This window comes from Magnolia sinica, chromosome 9 (genome assembly GCF_029962835.1).
Source record: "Magnolia sinica isolate HGM2019 chromosome 9, MsV1, whole genome shotgun sequence".
NCBI lineage: Eukaryota > Viridiplantae > Streptophyta > Magnoliopsida > Magnoliales > Magnoliaceae > Magnolia > Magnolia sinica.
The window spans coordinates 34,923,588-34,939,392 of NC_080581.1; the positions used below are offsets into that span (position 1 = coordinate 34,923,588).

The window sequence follows — 15,805 nt, forward strand, 5'->3', positions numbered from 1 at the left end:
TTTTGGATTCTTTTTTCTAATCCATTTTTTGGGTTTATTTATTTTGTTCTTGATTGTTTTTTTTTTTTTTTTTTTGTGCATTTGGTTGCTGCACATATCATGAATTTTCATGATATCATGATATTTTGTGATAGTAAGTGCAACCAAATGTACTCTAAGTGGGCATTATTTTCATTGATTCAATGTTTTATGCATATATGTGGTGTTTTGGTTATTTTATTATTTACCAAGTTGATCAGCTTTATTTGTTTGTTAGTGTGGTTGGGTAGTACACGCAGGTTTTCACTTCTAAAAAATAGTGGCAATGATTTTGTAATGTGGGCCATTGATCAATTGTCCTGCAATGTGGACAGACAATGCTATAAAAATCTCTTCCATGGAATAATATTAGCTTTTAAATTTATGGTATACAAATAGATGGTCAAGAAGAGAGGTAGAACAACAGTAGACACTCAATTGTCTTAATATCTATCCATTGGATCCTATGGGACCTTTTTTTAAGTATTTGTTGAGAAATTATACAGAAATAATATTTTCTATAAAATATGAAAGCCGAAAACCGAATGACAATTGAAAATGATCTAAAATCAGGACATGTTGAAGCGCGTATTAGAACGCTGTCCTTAAAGTGTTATTTGCCCCTACTCAAGTAATTTGAGTATGCTAAAAGGTTACAGGCAAATTGCTCATAGGATACGACGAGCCTGGTGTGAATCTGCGTTTAGCAAACATGAAGACCCACTAATGGAACTCTGTTACAAGATTTCTAGTAGAAAATAAAAGGAAAAATCCTAGGAAAAAGGAGAAGAAGAAATATGAATTAGACCACTATACTGGTCAGTTCTTCAATTAATGGTTCAGATGAACCGTTCTAGACCACACTGTTGGTCTGTTCTTCAGGCAATAGTTCAGATGAACCTTGCCATTTGCTGGAATATTTGGTTGTAGGAGAGGACTTGGTTCGTATGATTCTACTAGAGTGTGTTTATGATGGATTGTAAACCCATCCAGGTGTGGCTGGTAGTTTTGGTCCAGGGAAATAAATCCATATGACCATTTCTAACTGTTGGGAGAAACTAGCATTATTGGCAGTTTCTGACTGTTGTGCACGTGGTGTAATGGCTACTAAATGCAGTTGTTACTGACCACTGTGAGACACTGGCAAGCTGTTTCAAGCTGTTGGGCTAGCCACATGCAGCAGTTTATACATGGTCAGCAATCAATTGCATGAGGAGTTACACCTCCCTGTAAGAGCTCTATTTCCATCCTCTAAATAATCTAAGGGACCTCATTCAGTCCTCTAGACTCCCAACCAGCCATCCGTCTTAGCTCTCTGTCGCACTGCGACTCGCACTCATCTCGTGCCGGTTCGCGTAAGGTCGCGACGGAGCGACCCTCTGCGACACGATGCGGACGTGCGAAGTGCAAAGTGTGCCACTAGCGCCTTTTGTTGAGGCATAAAATTGATCAGAGAAAGAAAGAAGATTCTTAAAAAAGGAGATGGATTTTCCCAAATTGAGTTGTGCAGCGTACAACAAAAGGTGGTTGAAGAGTTGTGTTGTGCGGCACACAACAGGAGTTACTAAGAGAGTTGCGTTGTGTGGCACACAACAGGAGTTACTAAGAGAGTTGTGTTGTGCGGTGCACAACAGGATTGGACCGCACAACAAGATTGGACCACACAACGGGTGTTGGCATACAACAGGTATGACGTCCATGCAAAGGGCCAGCGCACAACAGGTTCAGTAAGAAGTTGGCACGTGCAGGAGCCTATAAATACCCCATTTCTCCCCATAGTTGATTCATTCGAGCAATACCCGGAGAGTAGAGAGAGATCCAGACTTTGAAAAGATATAGGTACTGGAGGTGTTCATTGTGCGGCGCACAATCATGTGGGCGCACAACAGTTCTGCTTGTATCAGGGAACCATTAAGCAGACAGTCAACTCAGCTCAAGTAATGACTATCCGAGGACCACGAAATGTCAGAAGCATGGAATCAATCAGAATGAATATTAGTCTGGTACAACAATATCTCCACACTAAAGATCATGATGCGATCTGAAAAGCTGCAGAAATTAATATTGAACATTTAATATTTGTATTGAATTATGTAAACGCTTTTCCTTGGAATCAAAGGAGATAAAGGATGTAAACGAATTCAGATTAAATGAATATTATGATTGTTCTCTTCATTCTTCTTTTGTTAATTGTTAGTAAAATAAATTCCCCTAAATCGAATGCATTTGTTTCTTGTCAAAACAAAATGGTGACTCTGCTAGGGAAATTGTAACACCCCGTACTTTTCAGTACTCGGGTGTTACCGTATAACCGAGCTTAGTATAAATACAAACCTAGCTAAAGCAAACACTCATGTTCATTATAGTCTAAATCTGACTGTCAGAAGCAATCTTCACTAGGGTTAAACCATCTATTGCAGACCATTGAATGTCTTAATCATTCTCATGATCATAAATGAACACCCACTAGCCTCAAAGTACGTTTAAAGGTTAATATGGATCATCTAATCAACTATCCAGCAGTCCATAATGTTTGGTCAGGCGAAATCCCCACTCAAATGTGCTGGATTGGGCATTCAATTCTAAATTAACTATTAGACTCTATATGATCGCCCTTAGAACCCTATATCATTGAGTAATTAATTGTGTGAAATGATCTGAGGCCATTAATCGACAATTTACAATGAGTCAGCCGTTGGACCCTAAAGTCGTCCATTCCATTAAACCTTAAGGGTAGCTATTAGTTTAGATCACAAACCTATTCAACTGCGAGTTTGGCCATCTAATCTTCCATTATGGGCCATAAGGCGTCCTGATCACTCGAACAAGTTCCAAGGACCGTTAACGATCGAAGATCCAACCGTTGAATCATTAGGATAACGAGAACTAATGAGTGGACGCTCACTTACAAATTTAAAATAATAAAATACTTCTTATCAAAGCCCTATAGGCGGCTGATCAAGTGAATGAATGACGTTGATCAAGATGCAAACATAATAAACAACTTAGAAAATAATTTTAATAATAATAGTTAGGTGTTTAATAATATAAAGTCATGGGATGGATTAGTCCTGATAAGCCTACAAAGTGGGCTCCAAAACATGATTAAAATGCATGCATACATGGGGGAAATAATAATAGTGAATATAATAATAATAATAATAATAATAATAATAATAATAATATAATAGTAAATAATAGTAAATAATATTATTAAAAGTAGTATAACATAATATTTAGTGTTATAAAATTAGAACAGGCCATATATCCATAATCTGACCATCGAGTCTTAGCTTAAATAGTCCCTTAGACCATTTTAACTGTTGACATTCAATTTCGGGCTGATCTGACCAACAAATCAGCGGGAAATCCATAAACAAGACTCGAAGCAAGTCGTGGAGCCCACCTAGGCTTTGGATCTGACCGATCTTCGGTCAGAGGCCTTTGGTGGGGCCTCTAAAGGGAATGGACGGTGTGGATTTATCACAAACATCACGGTGGCCCCACTTGATGGGTCGCATGTACACAACTAGTGCACACCCGCTGTGCACCAGACGACCCTGGCCGATCAGCACGAGCTGACCCGTGCCTAGCCAAAAAAAGGAGGGCTTCCTCTCTCCCCCTCTTTTTGCCAACCGACGGACGGGCGTCCGTTTGGGACGTCCGTAGGCCACCATGATCACCCAGCTAGGAGATCCGAACCGTCCATCTTGTTGGATGGAAGGTGAAGACCAATACCACAGCTGTCCCACCTGATATTACACACGGTTGTGCACATGAGAACTGACGCAAACAGTCCCAAAAAAATACAAAGTTCCCAAAAATGGAAATGCTCACACGCCAGTGGGGCAATCCTCATGCCCTTGCATCCTCCCATCTCAGTCGTCCCTTGGAGGGAAATCCTGACCGTCCAAATCTATGTTTTTGCTACAAAGGATGAGAAAGAGAGGGAACAGCCGAAAATCTCTCTTACTGCTCCAGCTCTAACCCACTGCCCGAACCATTACCAAGCTTTGAAAAAACTTATCCACGAGCTCCGGGACATCCATTCCAATCATCCCATGTTGGCAGAACGAAGAAAGAAGCCTTCATTGGAGATCCACCATTAATGGCGTTCATCTTCTCCACCGCTCAAACCGAGTCGAAATCAGTCGGGCAGTGCGATTTCGTTGGGCGACATCCATTGCTGGACGTTCCAGCACATGAAGGGAAGAAAGGAGAGAGATAGGAAGAGAAGAAGAGAAAGGAGAAGAAATCAGAGGAGAAAAGAGAGGGAGAGCAACGAGAACAGGGGCTGCTGTCCAGCTTCATGCAGCACCGAGTCATGGCCTGGCTCACTGTTAAGCCATTGGGTCGAGTCTAGGCTCGTCCGGCCCTGTAGGGACTGGGAAAAAAAAGGAGAAAGAAATAGAGGGAGAATCGGGTGAGCCGCTGCTGCTGATGTTGTTGTCGTCGCATCGACCCAACTCGGCCGAGTCGTGTACAACTCAGTTGTTGGGTGGGTCCCTGTTTTGCTGGACATTTCAGCAACACGGGTTGCAGAAAGAAGAAAGAAGAAGAAAAGAAAGAGAAGCAGAAAAGAAGAAGAAAATGGGTGAGAGAAAGGGGTGCGTCGTTGCACCAGTTCGAACCATGTCGGGTCTGACTCGCTACCGAGTCAGGGGGTGGCCCCACTATAAGAAAACTGGCCTTTACCGGCGGTCAAAACCGCCGGCAAAGTCCCAGAAAACTGCGGGCAAGCCGGTAAAGCCTCAGTCGGTAAAGGATTTACCGACGGTCAGGACCTTTACTGACGGTTGTGCTGGACGCCGCTAAATTATCAGTTTTTTGCTACACTACCAGAAAAATAGGTCAAAAGCTACGGATAAAATTCGTAGCTAAAATTGACTATCGTATCGTACTGCTTTAACAATTGATACGGTTTAAATCCGTAGCTAAAGAGATCACGGCCACCTGAAATCCGAAATCCGTAGCAATAGAGAAAATCTTTCTTATCAAAAAGTTCTAAAAAAAAGAAAAAAAGAAAAAGAAAAGAAAAGGTGACCCACATGTATCCTTGTAGTGATGATCTCCTTGTTGCAAAATTCAGAAATGTTAGCTCTCTGTCTTGAGAGTTCTTTCACACTTCGATCTTTGCTAATAAAAATCAGAATATTATTATTTAATCAACATAAACAAAACCCAATAAACCATTCTATATTAGTATAAACATATGAGGTTGTTCCGTACCATAGCAATTGCCATCATTTCAAATGCTTGAATCCTGAAACACAGCCACCAACAAAACAAGAAAAGAAAAATGAGTTAAAAAGGGAAAAAAAAAAACCATAATCTAGCATTTTATTTTGAGCATTCCCTGATAGATACAACATCCATAATCTAGCACAAACATGTGCACAGACACCTTAATGCAAGGAATTATGTAGTGGGAACTACAAGATGTAGTGAGAGTAAAGGGGTCAACATACCATCGGATTCTGCCAAATATTATCATGGCCCTCCAACTTCGCAACTTCAACATCTATGGATCTTGATGTTAGATGGACTTCTTTAGCTAATTTTGAAATATCTCTACAGATATCCAGGCCACTAGGACCTTTTCCAATCAGAACTACAATCTGGCCAACAAAACATGCAGTGAATACTTAAGAATAACTGAGTATGGACCACGGGGTTAAATGGTATGGAATTGAATTAGATGGAATTAATTTCATCATCTGAGTATCAAAAAAGTCATAGCATATATGCTCTAATATATCCTTGTCGGCAACAAACCCTAATGCTCGAAACACAATAATTATTGGCATTTCTGTCCAAATAGAAGGAAGAGTAGCCCGAATATACTGCCCTGAAGAGCCCTGCAGACCATAAGGAATGCCAAACTTTAGCACTAGCATGGTAAGGCACAAGACAGAATCAGTCACAATATCCACCTTGGTCATATGGACATTCCCCGAGTTCTGTTAGATCTTTTTCTGAATTCTGGTACAACGTAAAATAACTAGACCGCAGCATTATAGGAACCTGAAACATAATACCAGTATAATAAAGGAAACAATAAGCATATAGTCAACCAAGATTCATGCTCTGGGTTGAATCCTTAGTTCATAGCTCAAATTTTACCTTCCCAATGAAAACTTTGGTGAACTCCTGTGTCTCTGTGACTTCTTCACAATCATGCCCTTTCTTTATGACATGTTTTGTGACACCCACATACAATGGTGCAGAGTAAGTCAAGTTCCTCAGCCTTGTAGCCTTTGGGAACAAAGTTGCAGTTTCGTCGAAGAGTCAAATTGCAATAATTCAAAACAGCAAAAGCTGTACTAGTCCAACTCCATTTATAACGAGTGAAGATGCACAAAATGTAATTTAAAAATATTTTAGGCCCAATTTGGAACATATGGAATCATGGTTTGGGTCCTGTCTTCTCATGAATGAAAGTTTTGCGGCATCCAAATAATCTCCACCAATCTGATGATCAGCTGAAACTGACTGATATTTAGAAGATTATATGGTTATTTCAAATGCAAGTTTTGCTGCATTTAAGTAGTTGTGACTTGGACGCATAGTGGTAGATGAAAGAAGGTGGGGAATATTTCAAAACTACACACACACACACACACAGATATATATATATATATATATATATATATATCCTGCGTATCATTCATCACACTCTGCCAGAGTATTAAAGCAAACTGAGAGAGAGAGAGAGAGAGAGATCCAAACTTCTGATTTCATTTCTTTCAACATATAACATGCAAAATTGCGTGACAAAAATGCCACCCAAAAATACAAACTGTTTTTAAAAAAAGCCCAATTAAACCGTCCCAATGGAGGAATCCTAATCATTGGATATGGGCACTATCTCATGTTCATTTCAGCATAAGCTACCATGCGATACTTGGAATTTCTCCATCATTATAATTTTCACTGCCCATAAATTTAAAAAGAAAAAAAAAAAAAAAAAAAGTCATCTGTCAGGTCTTGAGCAAGGGGAGTCAAGTGTTAGTTTTGCACCATTTAGAAAATGGTGGTGAGACTTTAGACATACACATGGCATGCTTGTATGGCAATCCAGACCATCCAAATCTATGGATGGAGCACAAGTGCATAATAAAAAATCTTCACTGAGAAGATAACATTAACCATCAGATTTGTCCTTCCAAATTTGGACCATTCACTTTTATTTTTAACCATCTATCCATATGATATCCATTAATTGGATGGTTAGGATTGCTTGATCACTGTGATTTAGAAATGTCTGATTTTAGAAATGCTCCATCAACATTGAGATCCACAATATGGATGGTGTGTATAGCTGTAAATCAATCTGATATGTAAGGTGGATGAGTCACTGCCAATTTACCATTTTATCCTAGAAAGTGAATTGTCTATCAGTGGAAGGAGAGTAATAAATATGAATTCCCTTTCTATTTTCAAATCAGGTGGAGAAAGAAAATGATGAAAAAGAAAAGTTGGGAGAGAAAAGTACAGAAAGAGAAGAGGGAAGAGTCTGACAACATAGAAAATCTGCTACATAAGAAAGAAATGCATCCACAACAGTCCTTGAAAATTCTGATTCAAGCTAAATTGTTGGATGTAGCTCGATGAGGCTGTTACCTGGCTCTGGTTTTTGAACTCCTCTGTTTCTCATTGCCTCTCTCACTCTTGTCACTTTGTTCCATTGGCTAGCACTTGCATACATGTTCGCTAGAAGAACATAATCCCCATTAAAGACTTTCTAAGGCCCACTGTAATGTTTATTTGCCATCCAACTTGTTGTTAGGTCATACAGACTAGGATGAATGGAAAACACAAATATTAGCTTGATCTAAAGCATTTAGCCTGATGAAGGTTTTAATGGTGGGAGTTCAATCACCACTGTTTCTCATTCAACTTGATATTTGAATGTGCCTAATTTTTGGGCTAATTCCTTGAAATGATTTGAAAAAATGGATGGACAACATGGATGAAACACAAACATCATGATGGATCCACATATAACTGAATTGATTAAGTACTTGTAAGTAAAAAAGTTACTTATAACTAATCATAAACAATTTTTTTTTTACTGACTTGAGTTGCTTCCATGAGGTAATGCCTGGGGAAATCAACTTGGAGCTGGTACGATTCATTGGTGAGAAATAGAGTCTGGTTGAGGAATTTCATCAAACATGTAGAATAGCATGAAATTCAACCTGCACTGCTTCTTCCCTTCACAAACCCCCAAACCCCCATGCTCCAGTTTTTCATTTATGGCATGCACTTACTGTTTGCGCCCAAACACAATAGCGATAGTTCTCTAAAATTTCAACTAACCTAATGATGCATTCGGACCCAAAGTTTATTCATCTCTGGGAAGTTTTGAAGTACAAATTCCATAACATCATTAACAGTGTTAGCATCCCTATCGGAAGACAATGGATAGGGTATAGAGCATTTTATCAGCGATCTATAAAAAGATATCATTCATTTTTCAAGATATCTACACCATATATCACATAAGAACCTTAGATCTGACAAGAAATCAAGGAAAATCAAAGTAGAAGGGTAGGAAACGAAAACATCGAAGAAAAAAGATCTCCCCAGGCATTTCCCATCTACAGATTGGATGGTGCACCCGTCATTTGTACCACTTATTCCAGGAGGCAAGCCTCCACCAAATGCAGCTGCAGCATTTCCCATCTACAGATTAAAAAGAAAGAAATGAAAGAAAGAAAAAGAAAAAGAAAAAGAAAAGAAGAAGATCATAAATGCATAAAAGTGAAATCGGACTTTTCCCAAAAAAAAAGGATAAAAAGTGAGCAAGCATGCTGGGTATTCAAAACAAGATAAGCTGGAGATCATTCAAAGTTCAGACACATTGCCTAAGCAACTATACCTGAGGAAATGCCGCTGAAACAGAAAATAAAATGTGGATCAGTGAGTGAGATGGAAAAGAACCATACAAAAGTAAGAGAAAATAAAATGTGCAACACGAAGACAAAGAGATACTATGAAACTCAATCCATTCCAAGGATTTACTTGGATTGGATGGCATCTCTAGAGCATTTGATTCCTTTCCAACTCTCTCCACAGGGGTCACCACCGACAAAATTCCATCCAGTGAGTTGGGGTGGGAAGTTCAGGGAGATGTTGTGCCATCCTTTCTTATAGTGTACATATAAATAGGGGTAGTCCAAATTCCCTATTTAAGAATGAAATCAGAGCTTCTTAAAGGATTTCATCTTAAGCAATTTGAATATAGTTGGAAGTGGATGGGCAGCAAATTCCATATTTTTCTAAGGTAAAAAGTATTTAAATAGACTAGTTTGCAACATCAGGTTGGTGATCAGCTATTGATTAGTTACCTAAACGGTTATGCAACAACTATTATACTACCAACCATTTAAAGTTGTCAGGAAAAAGAAAAAAGAAAAAGAAAGAAAGAAAGAAGAAACCAGCAAGGTGGAAAACCAGAGGGTAATAAAAGCAAACCATTATAGTCACATTTTCTTATGATTTCTTTTTTCATAGTTGGTAGAAACACCAAGTTGATATAGTATTCAATAACAACAATGGTAGAAACATAGAACCATTCTGTTTATAGTAACAAAAAGAAAATATACTCATTTCACAACCAAGAATTGGAAAGAAATACATCAAGCTGAGAATGCCAAAGAAAAAAAAATCATGAAATTTTCAAAGCAGACTCACATGCCCCTGGTATCTATGCACTTGAAGAAAGTAAAGCAAAGGCTCCAAATAGTCCTTGTTACAGAATAGCATAAAACCTAAACCAAACTGAGGCCTGCATTCCTAAACCTGATGACTTGGCTCAAAATCTCATAGGGTCAACTGAGTCTGCTCGCTGACTTGATGAACCAAAAGACCTAAACTAAACATCTTAAATTCAAAGAGGCTGATGAACCCAAAGACATTTTCCTCGTAAGATTTTCAAATAAAAAAACACATCTGCATATATAAACTCACCCTTAAAGCATCACTATAAATACCCAAAACCCCATTCCTCATCTGGTGTTTTTTCAGCGACATGGCCCATCTGCATTGGCTCAAAATAAATGAATGGCCCGGATCTTGTACAAGTGCCCCTCGAGTAAGAAGATTGAAGGCTTGATTAACTTACTTAGCTATGAATGTTTAGCATTGGATCATTCCTCTACATCTAATGCAAAAGCATAACTTTCTTACCTCTTATCTTTTTCAACTGAGCTTCCACAGAAGCCTTCTTTGTGTTCTCCCACGATCCAATTGCCAACAGCTTCTTCTGGGCCTGTTTAAAAGAGTTAGCATGTTCAATACCCCAGCATTGAGGAATGATCAAATCACTTCAACTCAATATACAAAAACACAAACAGGAAAAGCTGGAGAAAAAACTAGAATCTGAACGTTACAGTAATAACCTGGGACTGACCATTGCAATTGAATTAGGTTTTATCAACATCATGTAAATGCAATTTTCCAACATTTTCAATTTCATCAGCTTAAGGTTTGTAGTAACACACCCACATGAATGGTCTAAAGCTCAAGCCGAATGTGTAGGAAATATAGATATTTGAGTGGACTGTTGTAGGTCTTAAAAATTATTCAGCTACTCCTACAACAGATAAATATAAAACATAAGCAACTTAAGAAATGTGGAATAGGAAATGTCCATTTTGATTTTGAACTCAATGACGCGTGATGCTGCAGCCTAGGAGTTGGTTCCACGGAAGCCTAGGAGTGGGCCCCACAAGCTGTTTAATCAGAGATTAGGGGGCCCTATATTAACAATCCAATACAGAGTTGAGTAATTGGTCAGGCTTTTTTGTATTAAAAAATCTTATGTGGTTAGACATTTCAAGCAATTGATCAGCATTTCGGATAACTAATTTCTACCCAAAAAACAAATGAAATTTTTTCTGACTTGAGGTGCTTCCATGAGGTCATGCTTGGGGAAATCAACTTGGAGTTGGTATGATTCATTGGTGAGAAACAGAGTCCGGTTAAGGAATTTCGTCAAACAGGCAATACATCCATATGCATCAATGCATACCAAAACACCACATTCCTGGATCTACCCAATACATGTCCTGTGCTGAAATTAAAAAGTGAGTCAAAATGTGGTTGCTTAGGTGGTCAGATCTGACTCAACTCATGGCCATTGCAACATTAAATGGGATGGGATCACTGCCTCTAACGAGGTGGATCAATGTTGATTGTTCCCCTCCTATATATTAGGCTAGTCCACTCATGGATGGGCCAAAAAAGCATGAAAGAAACAGAGAGATTAATTGTACAACAGTGGCACACGTCATTGGTTGAAGCATTTCTTCAAACAACTAACATGTAGATGTCGGCGGCCATGGACAGCGACGGATATGGCTGTTGCCCAAATTTTGATAATCAAAAGGAGAAGTGAGAGAGACAGAAATGAAGGGAGAGAGATCGAGAGAGAGTACCTTTGATTTTCCTTTCTTTCTTCTATTTTCTTCGATTATTGGAAAGAGATCGAAGAAGGAACAGCACGTCGAAGAAAACGAGGGAGGAGAGGGAGAACAAGAGGGGGAGGGAGAGGAAGGGAGAGAGATCAAGAGAGTATGGGGGAGAGAGATCGAGGACGGGAGAGGGAGAGACGAGACGACGGAGATGGAGATGGAGATGGAGAGGGAGAGGGAGAGAGATAGTGAGAGGTAAAGAGAGCGAGAGCGAGAGCGAGAGGGAGAGAGTCGGCGCTAATTAGGGCTTTCTTTTTTCCTTTTTTTTATTATATATAATATAGGCCCCTTTGCCCGCAGCTGTCAAAACTAGCCGCCACTAAAGGGTAGCCCCCTCGGTCAGCTAAGGTCCGATTTCTCGTAGTGCCTATTCGAGTTGGGTTTGGGTCCGGCCAGCTGGGTTCTAGCAGAAAGGAGATAAAAGAGGAGAAAGAAAGAAGAGGAAGAAAAAGGAGGAGAAGAAAGAGAGAGAGAGAAGGAGAGATGGGTGCTTGTGTTGAGCCGAGTCAACTAGGTGACTCAACATGTTTCCCCCAATCTAGATTTGTTTCAATGCATCGTTACCATTGCTAACAATGTCATTATTAGTATTGTTAATATTACCAATGATTAACCGTTAGTAGGATATTTAGGATAAAACTAGTTATGATAAACAAATTTCAATTATTAAATCATAGTGTTTCATTTATCATTCCTAAACCTTTGTTAATGATAGTGGATTGTACTAATTAATGTCATCATAAGGATTATTAACGAATACTAATTATAATATTAATGTTGATAAATATTTCATAATTATTAAATTAACACTAAAAATTAATTGCACACCAACTAGGGTTCAAACCCTAAAAATCTAGCCTAAACCTACATAATCTGGACAGTAAGTTATGATCTTAACCGTTAGTAAATTATCCATACGGATATTAGTTAATACATATAAAAGTTATCATTATTAAAATATTAATATTTTACCTTGCCCTTCTTAAAATATTACTATTAACGTTAGAACGTACTACTCATTTTCTTCAAAATGATTATTAGTGTCACGTTAGCTAATCTTAGGCATATTGTTAATATTAATAATTTTTTTGGAATTATTAGTATTATTATTTGTAGTGGGTTGTTGTTAGGAAATTTAATATAATAGTAGTCATTGTTAATATTCCTAAAATCAATAACCAATTTATTTGATTAATTTTATTCATTTATTATTCCATTTAATAATATCATTATTGACCACACAAAATAGAGTTCGAATTCCATGACCGAAACCTAGAATCTAAGCCTAAAACTAAACCTAGGATGAAGCCCTAACTCTACACTAAAACCCTAAAGATAAGTAATTAAAACCTTAGGCTATGATCTTAAACCCTAGGTAGTAGGTAGAACTTAGAACTAATTATACAAGTTCCTGATTTATGGTAAGACTTGACTTTGAGGGAACGCGCATTCCCTAGCAATGATTGAAGGTGAGTCGACAAATAAGGTGATGATTCTTCCCCTTGAACTTTCCATTCTCCCATTAGCTTAAGTTATAGTTTTTATTTTAATTTATAATTGATATCTCCATTTCATAGTCACATGTGTTAACTGTTGGAATTGAATTGCTATGTTATATGCTTAATGTTTATCTTGTATATTTATTCATGCTTGTGGATTATTTGTGGATTGCTTATGGAACTTAAACTGGTACATCAGTGAGAAACCCCCAACTATAAATGTACACCCATACTTAAGATGTAACCCGACTAGTTGTGATTATAATGGACCTTTGGCTTAGTAGTTATTGAATGCTAGTTTAAATTGACCATTGATGTGGACTTACCATCCAGTGTTGTTGTGTCTAGTGGTCTTTATCATATGGTTTTAATATCGGCCCTATGTGGCATATTTTGATACTCGCCCTACGTGGTTTTGTTTTGATATTTTTCCCATACGGGTTTGATCTTTTATACTGTGCAACCATATGATGGTAAGCCCCATATATTGTAATATGATCGGCCACTATTCGACGGGTTTTCATTAAACATCCTAAGATGATAGTCTCATGGGCCGAGGATGGTGGTCATGGGACACTATGCCCGAGCCGTCGGCCTACGCTGGGCCGTGAGCTCCCCGTAGTGACCATGATCTTATTTAAATTGGCTAGTTATAATTGGACTAATAATGGATTGACTAATCATGCATGCATAGCACAAATCAGCATATATTACTGTTGTACGTGACATACGGATTCGCCTGACTGGATGTTTTACCCGGGGTACAAACCATTATCTATTGTTATCGTACGTATTTGCCTGTCTGGATGTTTTACCCAGGGCACAAACCGTCTGGATATTTTACCCGGGTCGATGATTGCATGGGGTGACGAGCCCAATGTCCGTCTGGATGTTTTACCCGAGACAATGATTGCATTCATGCATACATGCATATAATAAGACTGCATTTACTCTATTTTGACTGCCTGGATATTTTATACTATTTCTTACCTAATGCGGTGGTATGTAATCTTAAGAGGAATTCACACTCAGTTGGCCACTCATCCATTAAATATACAACCATACAGTCACACAGGTGGCTGAAATGATTTTCAGGTTCAGAGTGATAAGGAGAAAAGTACCACTGCGAAGATGCATGAATGAATTGTCAAGAGTTGCTATATGGTTTTACAGTTCCAGATTTGTTACAATTTGCTTTGTTTACATATAATATTGTTTCACTTTGTAATTCTAAGTTTAGGACACTGGTTTGTATAAGTCATTATGGGCAACTCTTTGTACATCCTAAATGTAAATGAAATTTTTCATTATGTATGATTTGTCCATTCTACGCTCATCTGCTTACTCTGATATAAAAAAAAAAAAGTCGAATTTGACCATCCTTTAAGGTTAACACTTGGGTTTTTGGAAAACGGGTCATGTACTCGGGTCCTGAAAAGTTGGGCCGTTACAGAAACATCCTCCCTTTCATCTCCAAAGTAAAGTATGATCTTATTTAAGTACTGATCTATGTTGTTTTTATAACACATGATGATACAGGAAAAAAATTACAATTAATCAATGGCAATCACTCTGAACAAAACAGTCTTCTATTTCACGTTAACTGGATTTGTCATAGAATACACTAGCAACCAGACTTTGCATCGCAAGGAAGAGTCCATGCCAGTCAAACGTAAGGAATTGCGAGTAGCTGTTACAGTTGTAACTGCCTCACCGATAGCACAAGAGGATGGGAATGACTGGATTGTCATTTCCCATCGAAGATCAGGAACCCGAAGTGTCCTGGATGCCGGGACGAGTCCATCATTACAAAGAATCAGGGGGCCATTAACACGAAACCCAATTGGAAAGAACCCCGAGCTTGCTCCTCCAACAATATATCCAAGCTTGCTCCTCCGACAATACTTCCTGGCTTTGTCTGCTGTAAGAATACAAGGACAAGTGGGCAGAAAGGTAAGTCACCACTGACAAGTTCGCCAACTACCGCATCACCTTAATCAACCGACTGCTATGAAAGTACAGGAAAATCGGATGAAACTCCTCTTTTTGTAAGCCTCATTGCATCGATGTATTCCCATTCTACCCCAACCACAGCTTCGTCAGGGAATGGAGAGGCCGCCATATGTATGGCCAGAACAAGTCAAGGCCCACCGCTGACTACAAAAGATCGTATGACTGAAATGGCACAAGCACAGAGAACACTGATGGAGGAATACAAAAACCTCCAGGAGGCCTTAATAAAGCTCACACATAATGTAGCCCAGATGACAGCTCCTCCAATGATGGGTACCATGAACAGACGAGAACAACAACATGAAGGCTCCCAGCAGCCGAGAGCAAGATCACTCAGGTCTGCTCCTGCAGCAAGGGCGATAACTCAAGAGTAAGTGCAACATGTCATCAAAGAAGCCGTCAGGACAGAAAGAGAACATGAGAATATCAAAAGATTCAGATATTGAACACCATATCTTAGAGAGGTGGAAGATATTCCTTTTCAAGCCAATTTCAAGCATCCCGATTTTCAAAAGTTTAATGGAAACGGATCGCCAGAGGAGCACCTGATGCATTTCATCACCAGTATGGGAAATTTCTCTACAGTGCAGCAATATTGCCTTCAGCTGTTCGGGTCTTCTCTGACAAGTAAGGTGTTTCGATGGTACTCCAGTTTAGTGCCAAGATCGATGCGGACTTGGGAGCAGATGCAAGATGCCTTCATGTCAAACTTCTTTTTGTCAGAGCCTGACGTCAATGTCACAGAATTAGCCTCAGTACAACAGAGAGAAGGGGAGCCCGTGGAGAAATTCATAG

General features: G+C 38.9%; 2 long non-coding RNA genes across 4 annotated transcripts; both read right to left on the reverse strand.

Moving 5' to 3' along the window:
* Nucleotides 1–5,077: 5,077 nt before the first annotated feature.
* Nucleotides 5,078–6,484, reverse strand: LOC131256240 (uncharacterized). Of its 3 annotated transcripts, none has more exons than XR_009176693.1 (4): nucleotides 6,142–6,484; nucleotides 5,487–6,042; nucleotides 5,248–5,281; nucleotides 5,078–5,149 (listed from the first exon to the last, which is right to left on the reverse strand). It is a non-coding gene; the product is annotated as an uncharacterized LOC131256240 (long non-coding RNA). The 3 variants fall into 3 exon arrangements; XR_009176694.1 differs by having other exon boundaries at nucleotides 5,083–5,154; XR_009176692.1 differs by lacking the exons at nucleotides 5,078–5,149; nucleotides 5,248–5,281 and having other exon boundaries at nucleotides 5,409–5,876; nucleotides 5,952–6,042.
* Nucleotides 6,485–7,646: 1,162 nt separating this feature from the next.
* LOC131256241 (uncharacterized) lies at nucleotides 7,647–8,901 on the reverse strand. The gene is made up of 3 exons (XR_009176695.1): nucleotides 8,587–8,901; nucleotides 8,341–8,428; nucleotides 7,647–7,731 (listed from the first exon to the last, which is right to left on the reverse strand). It is a non-coding gene; the product is annotated as an uncharacterized LOC131256241 (long non-coding RNA).
* Nucleotides 8,902–15,805: the final 6,904 nt, after the last annotated feature.